Source organism: Phyllostomus discolor, chromosome 2 (assembly GCF_004126475.2).
Source record: "Phyllostomus discolor isolate MPI-MPIP mPhyDis1 chromosome 2, mPhyDis1.pri.v3, whole genome shotgun sequence".
NCBI classification, from domain to species: Eukaryota; Metazoa; Chordata; class Mammalia; order Chiroptera; family Phyllostomidae; genus Phyllostomus; species Phyllostomus discolor.
Genome location: NC_040904.2, coordinates 211,487,122 through 211,501,375, shown reverse-complemented (window position 1 = coordinate 211,501,375; position 14,254 = coordinate 211,487,122). Strand labels below are relative to the sequence as shown.

At 40.2% G+C, this 14,254-nt stretch overlaps 1 pseudogene; it reads left to right on the top strand.

The window, feature by feature from the left end:
• Positions 1–4,760: 4,760 nt before the first annotated feature.
• On the top strand, positions 4,761–8,526 carry LOC114512900 (annotated as a pseudogene).
• Positions 8,527–14,254: the final 5,728 nt, after the last annotated feature.

Genomic DNA, 14,254 nt, shown 5'->3' with positions numbered 1-14,254 from the left:
TAAACTTCAAACAAATTTTACTTGTTCTATCCTTTTCTAAAGTTTTAATTTTATTTATAAAAACAAAGTTAGTTTCAAACATTTTATGAAATTAGCAGCATTTTTATTTTTTTTCACATTTCCAATAAAGTAAAGGTAACTTTCATCAACATCATCATTTTTTTTTGGTTTCTCATAAGAAAAGTCTTAGTTGAAATGGCTGAAAATTGATGTTTGCTATGGAGGCTGAATTCTGGACACTTTAGCACAGTTTACCTTTTCCTTATTAGCTGACATTACTCTTACTTGATGTGGTTAAACCAGTTTAAAGGTAGGAAAGAGTCAGTTTGAAAATTGCCAACTTGCTCTTCTTTAGTACACGTGGGGCTTTAAATCCTCTGTCACTACTTGTCTTATGTACATGGAGATTCATGAATTACTGCTTAGCCAATAACTATTTATTATAATATTCTGTGCTTTTCAGAAAACTATCATTTGCCTTCTTAAACTTTAAAAGGGCTATTGAGACAACACTTTTTCTTATCTCCTATAAATGCACATTGTTTTTGCAACAACAACATAAGGAAGATTTCAGCCAAAATGAAATGACAAAATTATCCACTCAAAGCTCTTGGCTGAGGTGATTATGTATTTCTTTTCTTTTAATTAAAAAATTTTAAAAAATAAATTTTGATTATGCTATTACAGTTGTCCCATTCCCCCCCTTCATTCCTCTCCACCTTGCACACCCTCTCCCACCCACATTCCCTCCTTTAGTTCATGTCCATGTGTCACACTTACAAGTTTTTGGCTTCTACATTTCCATACGATTCATACCCTCCCCTGTCTATTTTCCACCTACCATCTATGATACTTATTCTCTGTACCTTTTCCCCCTTTCTGCTCCCGACTCCCTGTTGATAACCTTCCACATGTTCTCCATTTCTGTGGTTCTGTTCCTGTTCTAGTTGTTTGCTTAGTTTGTTTTTGTTTTTGTTTTAGGTATGTTGTTAATTATTGTGAGTTTGCTATCATTTTACTGTACTTGTTTTTTTCTTTTTCCTAGATAGGTCCCTTTAACATTTCATAAAATAAGGGCTTGGTGATGATGAACTCCTTTAACTTGACCTTATTTGAGAAGCACTTTATCTGCCCTTCCATTCTAAATGAGAGCTTTGCTGCATAGAGCAATCTTGGATGTAGGTCCTTGCCTTTCATGACTTGGAATACTTCTCTCCAGCCCCTTCTTGCCTGTAAGGTCTCTTTTGAGAAATCAGCTGACAGTCTGATGGGAACTCCTTTGGAGGTAACTCTCATTTTGTCTTGCTGCTTTTAAGATTCTCTCCTTATCGCCCTGGCTAGTGTATCTCAGTGGATTGAGCTTAGGCTGCAAACCAAGGGGCCGCGGGTTCGATTCCTGGTCGGGGCGTGTGCCTGGGTTTCAGGACAGGTCCCCAGTGGGCGCCGAGTGAGAGGCAACCACAAATTAATGTTTCTCTCTCGCTTCCTCCCTTCCCATCTCTCTACAAATGAATAAATGAAATCTTAAAAAAAAAAAAAAAGGGATTCTCTCCTTATCTTTAATCTTGGGTAATGTAATTATGATCTGCCTTGGTGTGTTCCTCTTGGGTCCAACTTCTTTGGGACTCTCTGAGCTTCCTGGAGTTCCTGGAAGTCTATTTCCTTAGCCAGAATGGGGAAGTTCTCCTTTATTATTTGTACAAATAACTTTTCCACTTGTTGCTCTTCGTCTCTTCCTTCTGGTACCCCCATAATTCAGATGTTGCAACGTTTAAAGATGTCCTGGAGTTTCCTAAGTGTCTCCTCATTTTTTTGAATTCTTGTGTCTTCATTCTTTTCTGATTGGATGTTTCTTTCTTCCTTCTGGTCCACTCCATTGATGTGAAACCCCGCTTTCATTCCATCACTATTGGTTCCCTGTACATTTTCCTTTATTTCACTTAGCACAGTCTTTATTTTTTCATTTAATTTGCGACCAAATTCAACCAATTCTGTGAGCATCCTGATAACCAGTGCTTTGAACTGTGCAACTGACAGATTGGCTATCTCTTCTTTGCTTAGTTGTATTTTTTCTGGAGCTTTGATATTTTCTTTTGTTTGGGCCAGTTTTTTTTTGTCTTGATGTACCTGTTATGTAGTAAGGGGCAGAGCCACCCAGTCCCTGTATGTGGGGCAGGGGTCCGAGAGGGAACAATGGTACTTGCTCAGTTCTCAGTCACTTGCTAGATTTCAGTCACTTCCCCTGCTTACCGCAAACAAACTGGACCCTTCTGGTGCTGATTCCTGTTTGTGTATGTCCTGGGTTCCTGTGAATCGCTCCAACGAACTCTCCTGTGAGGCTGGGAGTTTCTCCCAGCACCTCAACCCCCATGGGTGTTTTGAGGCTTTATTTCCCCACGCTGGGACCCTGGGTTGCACAGTCTATCTCGCTCCCCAGTTTTGCCTGGTTTATCTGCACATGAATGTGGGACTACCCGGCTTGCCAGCCACCTTGCGTGCAGTGCCCCTCTAAACAATCTGCCTCCTAGCTGGGTCCACCAACTGCTGCTTTGCATGCCCAGGGTCCTCCCACTGCTGCCTTGTGCGCTGGGGTCCGCCAGCCACCCTGCTGGGAGCCCTCTCTGTCCCAGCTCCCTGACTCCGCCCCACCTACCAGTCTGGATGAATGTGTCTCCTTTAACTCCTTGGTTGGCGGACTTCCATACAGTTCAATTTTCTGTCAGTACCAGTTGTTTTCTTTTTTTGTTTTTAAATTGTTGTTGTCCTTCTTTTTGGTTGTGCGAAGAGGCATAGTGTGTCTACTTAAGCCTCCATCTTGGCTGGAAGTCTGATTATGTATTTCTTAGTTCTCCAAAGCAGCTGAACAGGAATATTAAGATAAGTAAAAATGTGAGCTCCGGCCAAGATGGAGGTGTAGGTAGAAACCATTCACTTCCTCGCACAACCAAGAAGAGGATAACAGTCAATCTAAAATCAAAAAACAACCAGAAGCAACAGAAAATCAAACTACGTGGAACTCCAACAATCAAGGAATTAAAGAAAAAATCAACCAGAACAACCAGCCTGGTAAGGCAGACTGCTCAGGCCAACTCAGAAAAACCTCGTGGAGGCGTCTGAGGGGCGGGGCTGACTGCTGAGCTCAGCAGAGCTGCAGGGGAGGGACTGACTTAAGGGCAAAACTGAGGCTCAGAGCTGACTGTGGGCTACAGCTTGGGTTGCCTGGGTGGGAGATACTGGCAGTTTGACTTGAGAGTCTGTTGGAAAGTGTGCTAGAGACAAGTAGGCAAGCTGCATTGTTCCCTCTCGGGCCCTTCCCCCACAGGCAGCACAGCAAAGAGGGTTGCCCTGCTTGGGTGAATACTTAAGGCCTCACCCCTTACAACTTATCATGTGTGCCAAGACAAAGAAATACGGCCCAAATGAAGGAACACAGCAAAACCTCAGAACTAAGCTATGAGGAGACTGCCAACCTATCTGATGGAGAATATAAAGCCCTGGTAATCAAAATGCTCACAGAACTGATTGAGCTTGGTCGAAAAATGAAAGAACAAATGAAAGATACCCAAAATGAAATAAAGCAAAATATTCTCCCTGGCTGGTGTAGCTCAGTGGATTGAGCGCGGGCTGTGAACCAAAGGGTCGCTGGTTCGATTCCCAGTCAGGGCACATGCCTGGTTTGCAGGCCAGGTCTCTAGTGGGGGCCATGTGAGAGGCAACCACACATGATGTTTCTCTTCTCTTTCTCCTTCCCTTCCCCTCTCTCTAAAAATTAATTTAAAAAAAAATTTTTTAAAAGCAAAATATTCAGGGAACCAACAGTGACAAGAAGGAAACCAGGATTCAAAGCAAAGATTTGGAACAAAAGAAGAAATAAACATCCAACTAGATCAGAATGAAGATATTGAAATGTTCCAATATCTGAATTATGGGGGTGCCAGAAGGAGAAGAGCAACAGCAAGAAATTGAAAACTTATTTGAACAAATAATGAAGGAAAACTTCCCTAATCTGGCAAAAGAAATAGACTTCCAGGAAGTCCAGGAAGCCCAGAGAGTCCCAAAGAAGTTGGTCCTGAAGAGGAACACACCAAGGCACATCATCATTAAGTTACCCAAGACTAAAGACAAATAGAGAATCCTAAAGGCAGCAAGAGAAAAGGAGACAGTTACCTACAAAGGAGTTCCCATAAGGCTATCAGCTGATTTTCAAAGAAACCTTACAGGCAAGAAGAGGTTGGAAAGAAGTATTCCAAGTCATGAAAGATGAGGGCCTACATCCAAGATTGCTCTATCCAGCAAAGCTTTCATTTAGAATGGAAAGGCAGATAAAGTGCTTCCCAGATAAGGTCAAGTTAAAGGAGTTCATCACCAAGCCCTTATTATATGAAATGTTAAAGGGACCTATCTAGGAAAAAGAAGATAAAAAATATGAACAATAAAGTGACAACAAACTCTTAACTATTAACAAATGAACCTAGAAGAAAAGAAAAACAACAAAAAGAAAAGCAAACTAAGCAAACAACCAGAACAGGAACAGAATCAGGAAAATGGACATCACACAAAGGGAGTTCAGTGGGGAGGGGGAATGGGGGCGAGGAAGGTACAGGGAAGGAGAAACATAATTCGTAGGTATAAACAGACAAAAGATAAAAAATGGGGTAGGAAGCAGAGGACTCAAAGAACTTGTGTGTACCACCCATGGACATGAACTGGGGGTGAGGAATGCTGCAGGGTTGGGCTGAAGAATGCTGGAGGGGGGATAAAGGGGGAAAAATTGGGAAAACTGTAATAGCGTAATCAATAAAAAATACTTAAAAAAACAAACAGAAAAAGATAAGTAAAAATCAGCAACAGTTGAAAAGACTTGTGAGGTTGTTTTTTTATTCATAATAAAACCTTATAGGAATACTAGAAAATCCCCATGGAAAGCCATTGGTACAGTGGTTAGTAGTGGGGGATAGAGATTCTGGTTAAAACACAAATGTATAATTTCATCTCCATATAGTAAAAAATATATTTGTACAGTGTTTTATACTTATATTTTATGATATTAAAACAGTGAAGTTAAAGCTGAGTAAAAAATAGTTAGGACTGAATCTGTGCACACTAAAGGAAAAAAAGGTCTGGATGACAGCAAACGTAAAGCATCTATAGTCGAAGGGTGCCACCAACTGCATGCAGATGTCAGAGATGTCAAGCACGTAAAAGAAGAGAGTTGCAGACTCAATGAAATAGGTCAGTAAGACTTTTGCACACACAGCCTCTAACTCTTTCCCATTTTCCATATTTTGAGGCACATGCAAGGAATAAGTGTATTTGGAATTAATCAAGCCAAATAAAGTAAGATAATATATTTAAAAGAACTTGTTTTCACTTTCAGAAATTCCATGTGGCAAAAGCTGTAACCAATAATTTGGGCGATTGTTCCCTAAAAAGAAGTTCAAGCTACAATGGTGCCTGAGGAATATCTAATTTGAAACCATAATTCTTGTATATTACATACTCTCGCCAGGCAGCCCAGCAATCTCTAACAAAGGAAGCTCCTGACGTTCTATACAATTGTAGGGCAGCTGTGTAGGAAGTTCTTTATATTGCCTTGGAAACTGTCTCCTTACAGCTTCCACCCACCGGTCCTAAGCTTTCCTTTTCAGACCACAAAGAACAAGTCTTCTAAATATTTGTAGTAATACATTGTGCATCCCCAAGGCACTCTCAATTCCCAAACATTCCACATGTGACCTGGTTTTCTACCCCCTCACCAGTAGGGTCATAATCCCCTAAACAAGTTCCAGTTTGTCTGCACTCATGCAATTACTGGACAAAGCAGTGCCACACTGAGTGGGCCTGCTCCTTCCTTGTCCCAGATAATATACCACTGCTGATATGGTCAAAGAGCAAATCTCCATTTTTGGATAAGTTACACCTTATCCAAATAAGTTACACCTTATTAAATTACGACAATACAACCTCAGTATTTTTCACAGTACTACAAAGTTAGTTCTCCACAGCCAAGTGCAGGATGTTACATATATTCCTATTAATGTTCTCTGTGACCACCACCGCCTACAGTCTTCCCTGCATTGCAGGGAAAGGCTTGGAACTCCATTTTCCAGAATTCCATTTTCCATTTGTTCTAAGTTAGAGGTTGCCAGCAAGAGGGACCCACTTGATATTTGGGAGGCAGAAAGAAGTCGATACCCTTTGAAAACAGGTGCAAGCAAATAACATAGGCATCAGGAGAGAGGACTCCCCACTTTCACAGTAGCTTCCAGATGAGTTAAAGCCATAGTGCTGCTGCAGGCAGCTGAGATCACTGCTTTTCTGGGAACCTGGCACTCCGATTCATCAACTGTAACAGTGACTTCCTTGAATTCCCACCCCCCAGACTTTGTGATGGTTGTGTGAGCCCTTAATTCCCTACATTAAAATCTTTCCTTCTTGAAAAATACAACAGATCCTAAAAAATAAATAAATAAAAAAGACCAGAATTAGTATGCGACTTTATCAAGGTGGTAGGATACAGGACCACATATAAAACCAATTCTATGTACTAGTGACAATCAGAAATGGAAAAAATTTTAAATTTTATTTATAGTAGCATCGAAATTATGAAATAACTTAGGAATAAATCTGGCAAAAAAATGCAATCCCCACACATGAAAAACTCTAAAATGCTGCTGAGAGAAAAAAAAATAAGTTCAGAGATATACCTTATTTATAGATTGGAAGGAAGACTCAATATTGTTAAAATGTCAATTCTCCTAAAACTGATTTATAGATTCAAAACAATCTCTATCAAAATTCCAATAGGACTTTTTCAGTAGAACTTGACAAGCTCCTTTTAAAATTCAAAAGGATCCAGGCTCTGGAGCATGAACAAGAGTGGTGACAGGATGGGGTGGCAACTGATTCCTGGAGCAGCAAGCTGTGGAGACCCAGGTGGCGAGCAGGGCCCAGTGCCAACCCTGAGCACACATAATCTCTGTTCTGTGCATAAACCCCTCGCCTGGCCCACCTGCCCACTATGTACCCACCGTGAACCTGGCCAGCCAGGGCAGAGAGGTTGGCAACAGCCAGCTACTCTTCACTGACTTCCACCAGGACATCACACCAGTGGAAAAGGCACAAAAAACAACTTGTCTCTGTCATCTTGCTCATCCCTGGTCCATAGCTGTTGGTAGTAAGCCCAGTTACAAATTCTTCACCTTTTCTTCTGTGGATAAGCTGGAACACATCTATGAATGCACTGACACTGACTCCGGCTGAAGACATGGGCATCGTAGAAAGACTCTTCTCAAGCAGCCTGGTGGCCATCGTCAGCCTCAAAGCTTCTATGAAGCTAAAAGTTTGCCACTTTAAGAAGGCAATGGAGATCTGTAACTACAGCCACTCTAACACTGTATTGGCTGTGAAGTTGAACAGGCAGAGGCTCACAGTGTGCTGGAAGAGTCTCTCTATATAGACAACATCCGGGGCACAAAGGTACTGCACACCATCAAGGAGACCCCCTCCCAAGCCCAGCAGTCCTGTGTGTCCTGTCCACCAACAATGACAAATGCTACCTGGCATACCCTGGCAGCGCCACCATCGAAGAAGCGCAGGTCTTTGACACTATTAACTTGAGAGCTGCCAACACAATCCTGGCTCACGACAGTTCTTTAGCCATGCTGGCTTTCGTGATTAGGGTATTTTACATCCCAGAAAAAGAAGGACAGAAACTCTCTGAGTTCCGGAGAGGAGCTAAGAGGCATGTGAGCATCAGCTCCCTGGCCTTAAGCATGAATGGCATGTTCCTATCTGCCTCCAGCAACACTGAGATTGTGCACATTTTCAAACTCAAGACTATGAAGGAAAAACCTCAGGAGGAGCCCACTACCTAGATCAGGTACTTCAGAAAGGTGCTCATGGCTCTCAACAGATACTTGCCCTTCCAAATAACAGAAACATTCAACCAGGGCAGAGCCTTTGCCACGGTTCGCCTGCCTTTTTGTGGCCACAAAAACATCTGCATCCTAGCCACAATTCAAAAGATCCCCTGACTGCTAGTGGGAGCTGCTGATGGGTAAGTACCTGGACCCCCAGGAAGGGGGTGAGTGCATCTTGATGAAGCAGCACAAGTTGGATGGCAGTATGAACCAATGAAATCTTAAGACTCCACCTGTCACGACTGTCCCTTACCCTTAGTAACTCAGACCTACAGCAGGGCTGTAGCCGAAGGTACACCTGCATCTCTGACAAGACTTGCCTATGCAGATGAGCTGGGTGCTTATCTAGAGGAAGAAGCCAGAGCCCTGTGGCTGGAGGACAGTGAGCACCTGCTCATGATTCTCCAGACTGACTGAACCTGACCTGTGAACTCTGACCCCAAAGCAGAGAACACTGGCTGACAGAGAGGACTTTGTGTTATGCTGCTATGAACTTTGACCTGAGTTGAAAGAGGATGACAGAGATTTAAAAAGAAAAGAAAAAAATTGTAGCTGTAGTCTCATTCCATATTGTTGAGAAACACATGGTTTTCACTTCAGCAGCTTAAAAATGAATGAATGAATGAATGAATGAGTAAAATCCATAAGGATCCAGAATAGCCAACAAATTTTTAAAAAGAACAAAATTGTGGAACTTATACAACCTGACACCGAGACTTATTACAGATACAGAAATTAAGGCAGTGTGTTATTGGCACCAAGATAGACAAAAAGTTTAACTGGGATAGGATACATTCCAGAAAGAGACCAACACAGGATAGATAACTGATTTTCCAAAAAGATACAAAAAGCCCTGCCTGGTGTGACTCAGTGGATTGAGCACTGGCCTGTGAACTGAGAGGTCACAGGTTCAATTCCCAGTCAGGGCACATGCCTGGGTTGCCTGCCAGGTCCTCCAGTTGGGGACATGCGAGAGGCAATTGATGAATGTTTCTCTGGCACATCGATGTCTGTCTGTCTATCTGTCTGTCTCTCTCTTTCTCCCCTCTTAAAAAAATAAATAAAATGCTTTTTAAAAGGTGCAAAGGCAATTCAGCGGAGAAAGGATAGTCTTTTCAACAAGTGTTGGAACACTTGGATACCCATACGTAACAACAAAACCAAAAAAATCCCAATCAGTACCTTGTACTATATAAAAAAAAAATTAACTCAAAATGGATCAAAGATCTAAATACAAAACCTAAAACTAGACGAAAATGGGAAAGATAACATGTTTCTTCTAGGAGAAAATCCTTATGACCTTGGGTTAGGCAAATTATTTCTTAGATATAATACCAGAAAAGTGCAATCCATAAAAGAAAAAAACTGACAAATTCGACTCATCAAAATTAAGAATGTCTTCAAAAGATATGGTTACAAGAATGAAAAGAGCTGTAGACCTGGGAGAAAATATTTGCTATTCACTTATATGATAAAGAATTTGTGTCCAGATATATTGTATAACGAACACTCAAAACTCAAACCAGCTTCTTAAAGTTAAACATACACCTGCCATATGATCCATCCATTCCAAGTCTAAATACTTACCCTAGAGAAAGGAAAGAATACGTACAATACAAAGACTTCTAAGTGAATATTCATAGTGGCTTATTTATAATAGCTAAAAGCTGCAAACTACTCAAATGTGCACCAGTAGGTGAACAGATAAACAAATTGTGGTACAGCATACAGTGACATACTGCTCAGCAATCAGAGAATGAACTACTGATACACACAACATGGATGAAGTTCAAAATAATTACGCTGAGTGAAAGAAGCCATATGAAAGCACTCTATGTTCCATTTACATAACATTCTAGAAAAAAACCAAAATAATCTATAGAGACATACAGCAGGTCAGTGGTTACCTGGAGGCTGGGGAAGGTGGGAAGGAGAGCTGACCAAAGGGTATAAAGAGATTTTGGGGACAAGGATACAGTCATTATCTCTTTAAAATTTAGTGTCTGCCGAACACTTCAGATATGTACAGTTTATTATACCTCAATAAGGGGCTAAAATAAAAACAAAAAGGAAAAGAGGAAAAAAATCTTTCCTACATGGAATACCTAGAATGACCTCTGTTTTCCTGACAGAGCCCTGACTGATACACCAGTACAAGTGAGATCTCTTTATCAGTTGAAATTTCACCCAGGGTGTGCACACTGTTCCCTAAGATGGCAAATCTTCAAATCGGAGCTTCTGCAATGGATAATGTTCCTACCGTGTACAGTTTCATTTTTAAAAGCCTCCTGTAAAAGAAAGCTTACTAAGTCAAATGTCTCAATTTTTAGACGTTCACCTTTCCATTTCACTGCTCTTATGCTCTGGGGATCCCCATAAACTACGGGCATCTTCACTGGATTTTCTCATTAAGATTCATTCAACTGGAAACACCTATATGACGTGTTCGTGCTGTAGCCATGAATCGAATCTATTTTTTCAATCATTCTTGTGGTTTTGCTTGCCTTACACTAAGCTCCAGCAAACTCAAAGGACTCCTTAGGTTGTACTGTGCTAAAATCTGGTGACTAAATCTTTGTTTACACCATTTCCCAGCTTACTCCTGGAAGTGTGCTCCCATACACTACAATCAGTATGCCAGGCTCCTAAGGACAGCCTGAAATTAGGAGTAGTTCTAATAAATATCCAAACAGGCCAAGGAACAGCATCATCAGGAGGGCTACACCACGTCCTCTAATATTAATATAATATCCTAGAACCATTAAAAACTACGTTTAAACCTTACGGGCCAGACAAACCCACAAAGCCAGAGAAGCACTCTTCCTTAAGCATACAACAGCACAGAAAGTGAAAAGAAATGAGGTATAGGAGTCTAAGCCAGCCAGAGCTTTGAAAATCACTACAAAATAGTGATAAAACATGGTTCTATAGCAGAAAAGAAAATGTTTAACCATCAGAATCCACAGTGGTGAGGCACATCTTATTCAGGAGAATTGACAGCTTATTAACAGTAGATAGTGGGGCTGCTTTCTTTTTTATGTAGCTTCTCCTCCTTCATGCCTGCTTCCATGCATGGTATGACACAATTATTAAAAGAATAAATAAAAATAACAACTGACATTTGAAATCAATATGATTGTTAGCAATTCAACCAAAATTACAGTGAGCTGAAACTCCATTAAAAGGCAATTTTAAAGCAACGAAAGCGCGACATATCCAAGTGCACTGAGGAGAGACTTGGTGGCCAGGCAAAACGCCCGACGTGCTCTGGACCTGTCTAACCACGCCAAGGCCTCATCTTTGAAGAGGCTGCTTCAGAAGCCTTGGGCTGAGAGGTTCAGATCCCTGTGTGTGCACTCCCAGTGGGGACATATGGAGGATTCTGGGAGGTCGGTTGCCCACCAATACAGGGAAAGCTGGTTGGGCAGTGTGTGTCCTAAACTGGGAGACATTACCCTCATTCTCTGGATCCTTCTATCTCACTGACCAAGCCATTTTCTCTCTCAAGGTTATACCTGCACACATAAGGAAGGGGGTTGAATAATGTGTAATAATCTTTAAATGCATTTCTTAAATCTAAAGAACAAAAAATAATTCAAACAACAATTTACTTGGCTCTACTCTGACCAAGGGGCTGACGCATACTACGTTGACAAAGAGGCAGGCAAGGCCATAAAGGTATTGTCATAATGTGGCCCATCAAGGAAAATACTTTTTGAATACCTTTCTAGATCTGTGTCTTCAGGAAAAAAAAAAAGCATTATATGTTAAGAAATTAAATGGAAGAGGTTTGGACTTTCAGAGGTCACATAGTAATTACTGCAGTGAGTAAGCTTCCTGATTCTACCACACCACTACCTACTATTTTATTAAGTTTGTGCCTGTTATTTTAATTCTAGAAACCCTCTGAGGAAGGGTGCTATTTGTGACACTTATCTTGATATTGAAAAAATTAGCAAGAATGAAATCCACACTGAATTCAGAATTCCACAGGCGACAGTTGTACCCTACTTCTCAATGGTTTTAACTTGCGCTCTCTTTTCAGAATAGTAAAAATGGAAAATCATGTTCTTGTGTGCCAGCAGTCAGCATTTAAATTTAGTAAGTTGAATGATAATAAATAAATTACTTTGAGGAAAATACGTAGTTTTGAAAGATAAGCATGCTTCATGTTAATAAGTAACCAACTACAAAGTAAAGCTAATTCATGAGGTTACATGAACTAAAATTATACACCAGTGGGGAAAAAACTTCAAATTTAAAATATTATTTATATACAGCTGTTTGGGAGCAGAGCTAAGCCAACATATACCTATGTTTAACTCCTTCAAGATCAGATATAAGATGCTTAACTTCATTTAAGATGACATTCGAGTCTCTGTATAATACAATTTTGTACCTAATTTCTATTTAGGTATCCCGAGGAAAATTTTTAGAGAAGGATCTACCACTGTAATCTCTAATAAATAATCTCAGTAACAGCTATGTGTAAATATGGTTTTCTGAGCATACTTAAGTTTCTCTTAAACAAGGTTATCAATAGGATCCTCTCCCCCCACTTCTAGTTAAGAATTCTGCTTTCTCTCTATCATTTGAGTCTAGAGGCTTTCTTAATGAATGAGTGTGGTATTTATGTTATTTCTTTGTGTTTCAGGACCCTCAGTTTCCAACATCTTAGCAGTTCCTTTGATTCTACCTCCCACAATCCCACTTCCAAGCATGGTTAATTACAACAAGCAGAGCCCTCTACCCAGGTCACCAGATAAAGTGAAAACACACAGGCTTTGATCGTTTGATTGTTTTAAGACCAAACTCTATTTATCTTGGGACCAGACACTAATGGTAGGAACTTGGGGAAATTACCTGGCCTCTAAGTCAGTTTCTGTATCTATAAAATGGGGGTTATACTAATTCTGTGTGGATTAGAGGTAATGACCACAGATAATGAGAGAGGTAATTAGAGATAACAATACTCAGCCTAGGGTTGCCTTGCTGCTGCTGCTGTTTCTGGCAGCACTGTGCTCCTCCTCCTCCACATCAAACACCTATTATGTATAACGCACCAGAGAAGGAGCTACAGGCAATCAAAGAGGAACGAGACACACACCATTCTTGAGAAGGCACTCAAGAACCTCTACCACTGTCCCTGGCCAGGTGGTTCAGTTGGCTGAAACGTCGTCCCATACAAAAAGCAGTGGGTTTGATCCCTGGTAGGGGTGTGTACAGGAGGCAAGCCATCTGTGTTTCTCTTTCACATCCATGAGTGTTCTCTCTCCCTCTTTCTCGCTGATCCCCCCTTTCCTCTCTCTCTAAAATCAATTAAAAAAATATCCTTGGGTGAGAATTCAAAAATGAATAAATGAAAGTTAACAACAAAAAGATCTTCCATGACTTGAATCCATACATCACACATGCAAATAAACTCCAGATTGAGAAAACAATTAAAAGTAAAGGAGGGAAGGAAGGAAGGAAACCATTAAAGCACTCAAAGAAACTGGCTAATTTTTCTTTCTATAATTGCACAGTAAACAAAGACTTTCTAACTATGACAGACCTTAGAACCCACAAATGACTGTTGTATCCATATAAAGTGTAGATATATAAAAACCTTTAAAATAATTGTTATAAAATCCACCAGGAACAAAGTAAGTATTTTGGGGGAAAAATACATTAACAATTTATATAACAAAGAGCTAGGTTCCATAATACATAAAGAGCTCCTACAAATTAATAAAAGACCAACAATTCAACAGGAAAGCAGGTGAAGGAAATGAACAAAGAGTTCCAAAATATATGAAAAGATGAGCTATTGCATTCCCTATGTGGGAACAGCATATTAAAACTATACTGAGACACCATCTTTCATTTACCAAACTGTCAAAGACAAAATTTGGTAAAAACACAGTGCTAATAAAGGTGTCAGGGAAAAAGACATTCACTTATATTGCTGGTGAGAATATAAATTGATACAATCTCTATAAAGGACAAATTGACAGTTAACTGTCAAAATTAAATTGTTATGTAGTCTTTGATCCAGCTATCTAACTTCTAGGAATATATCACAGGAAAATAATTACATGTGTGGGAAATTATGTATATAAAGTAAATTCACTGCAATATGTTTGTAATGGCAAAAGATTGGAAACAGTCCATCAGTCAGGAGACTGGTTTAATAAATTATGGCTTACCCACACAAGAGAATCCTATGCAATTATAAAAGGAAGCTCTTTATGTACTAATGAAGATAAGATCCTCAAGATACATTGTTAAATTTAAAATGCAAGTTCCCCCCAAAAGTATACTTTGTGTTAACTGTGTGTAAGAAAAAGAAG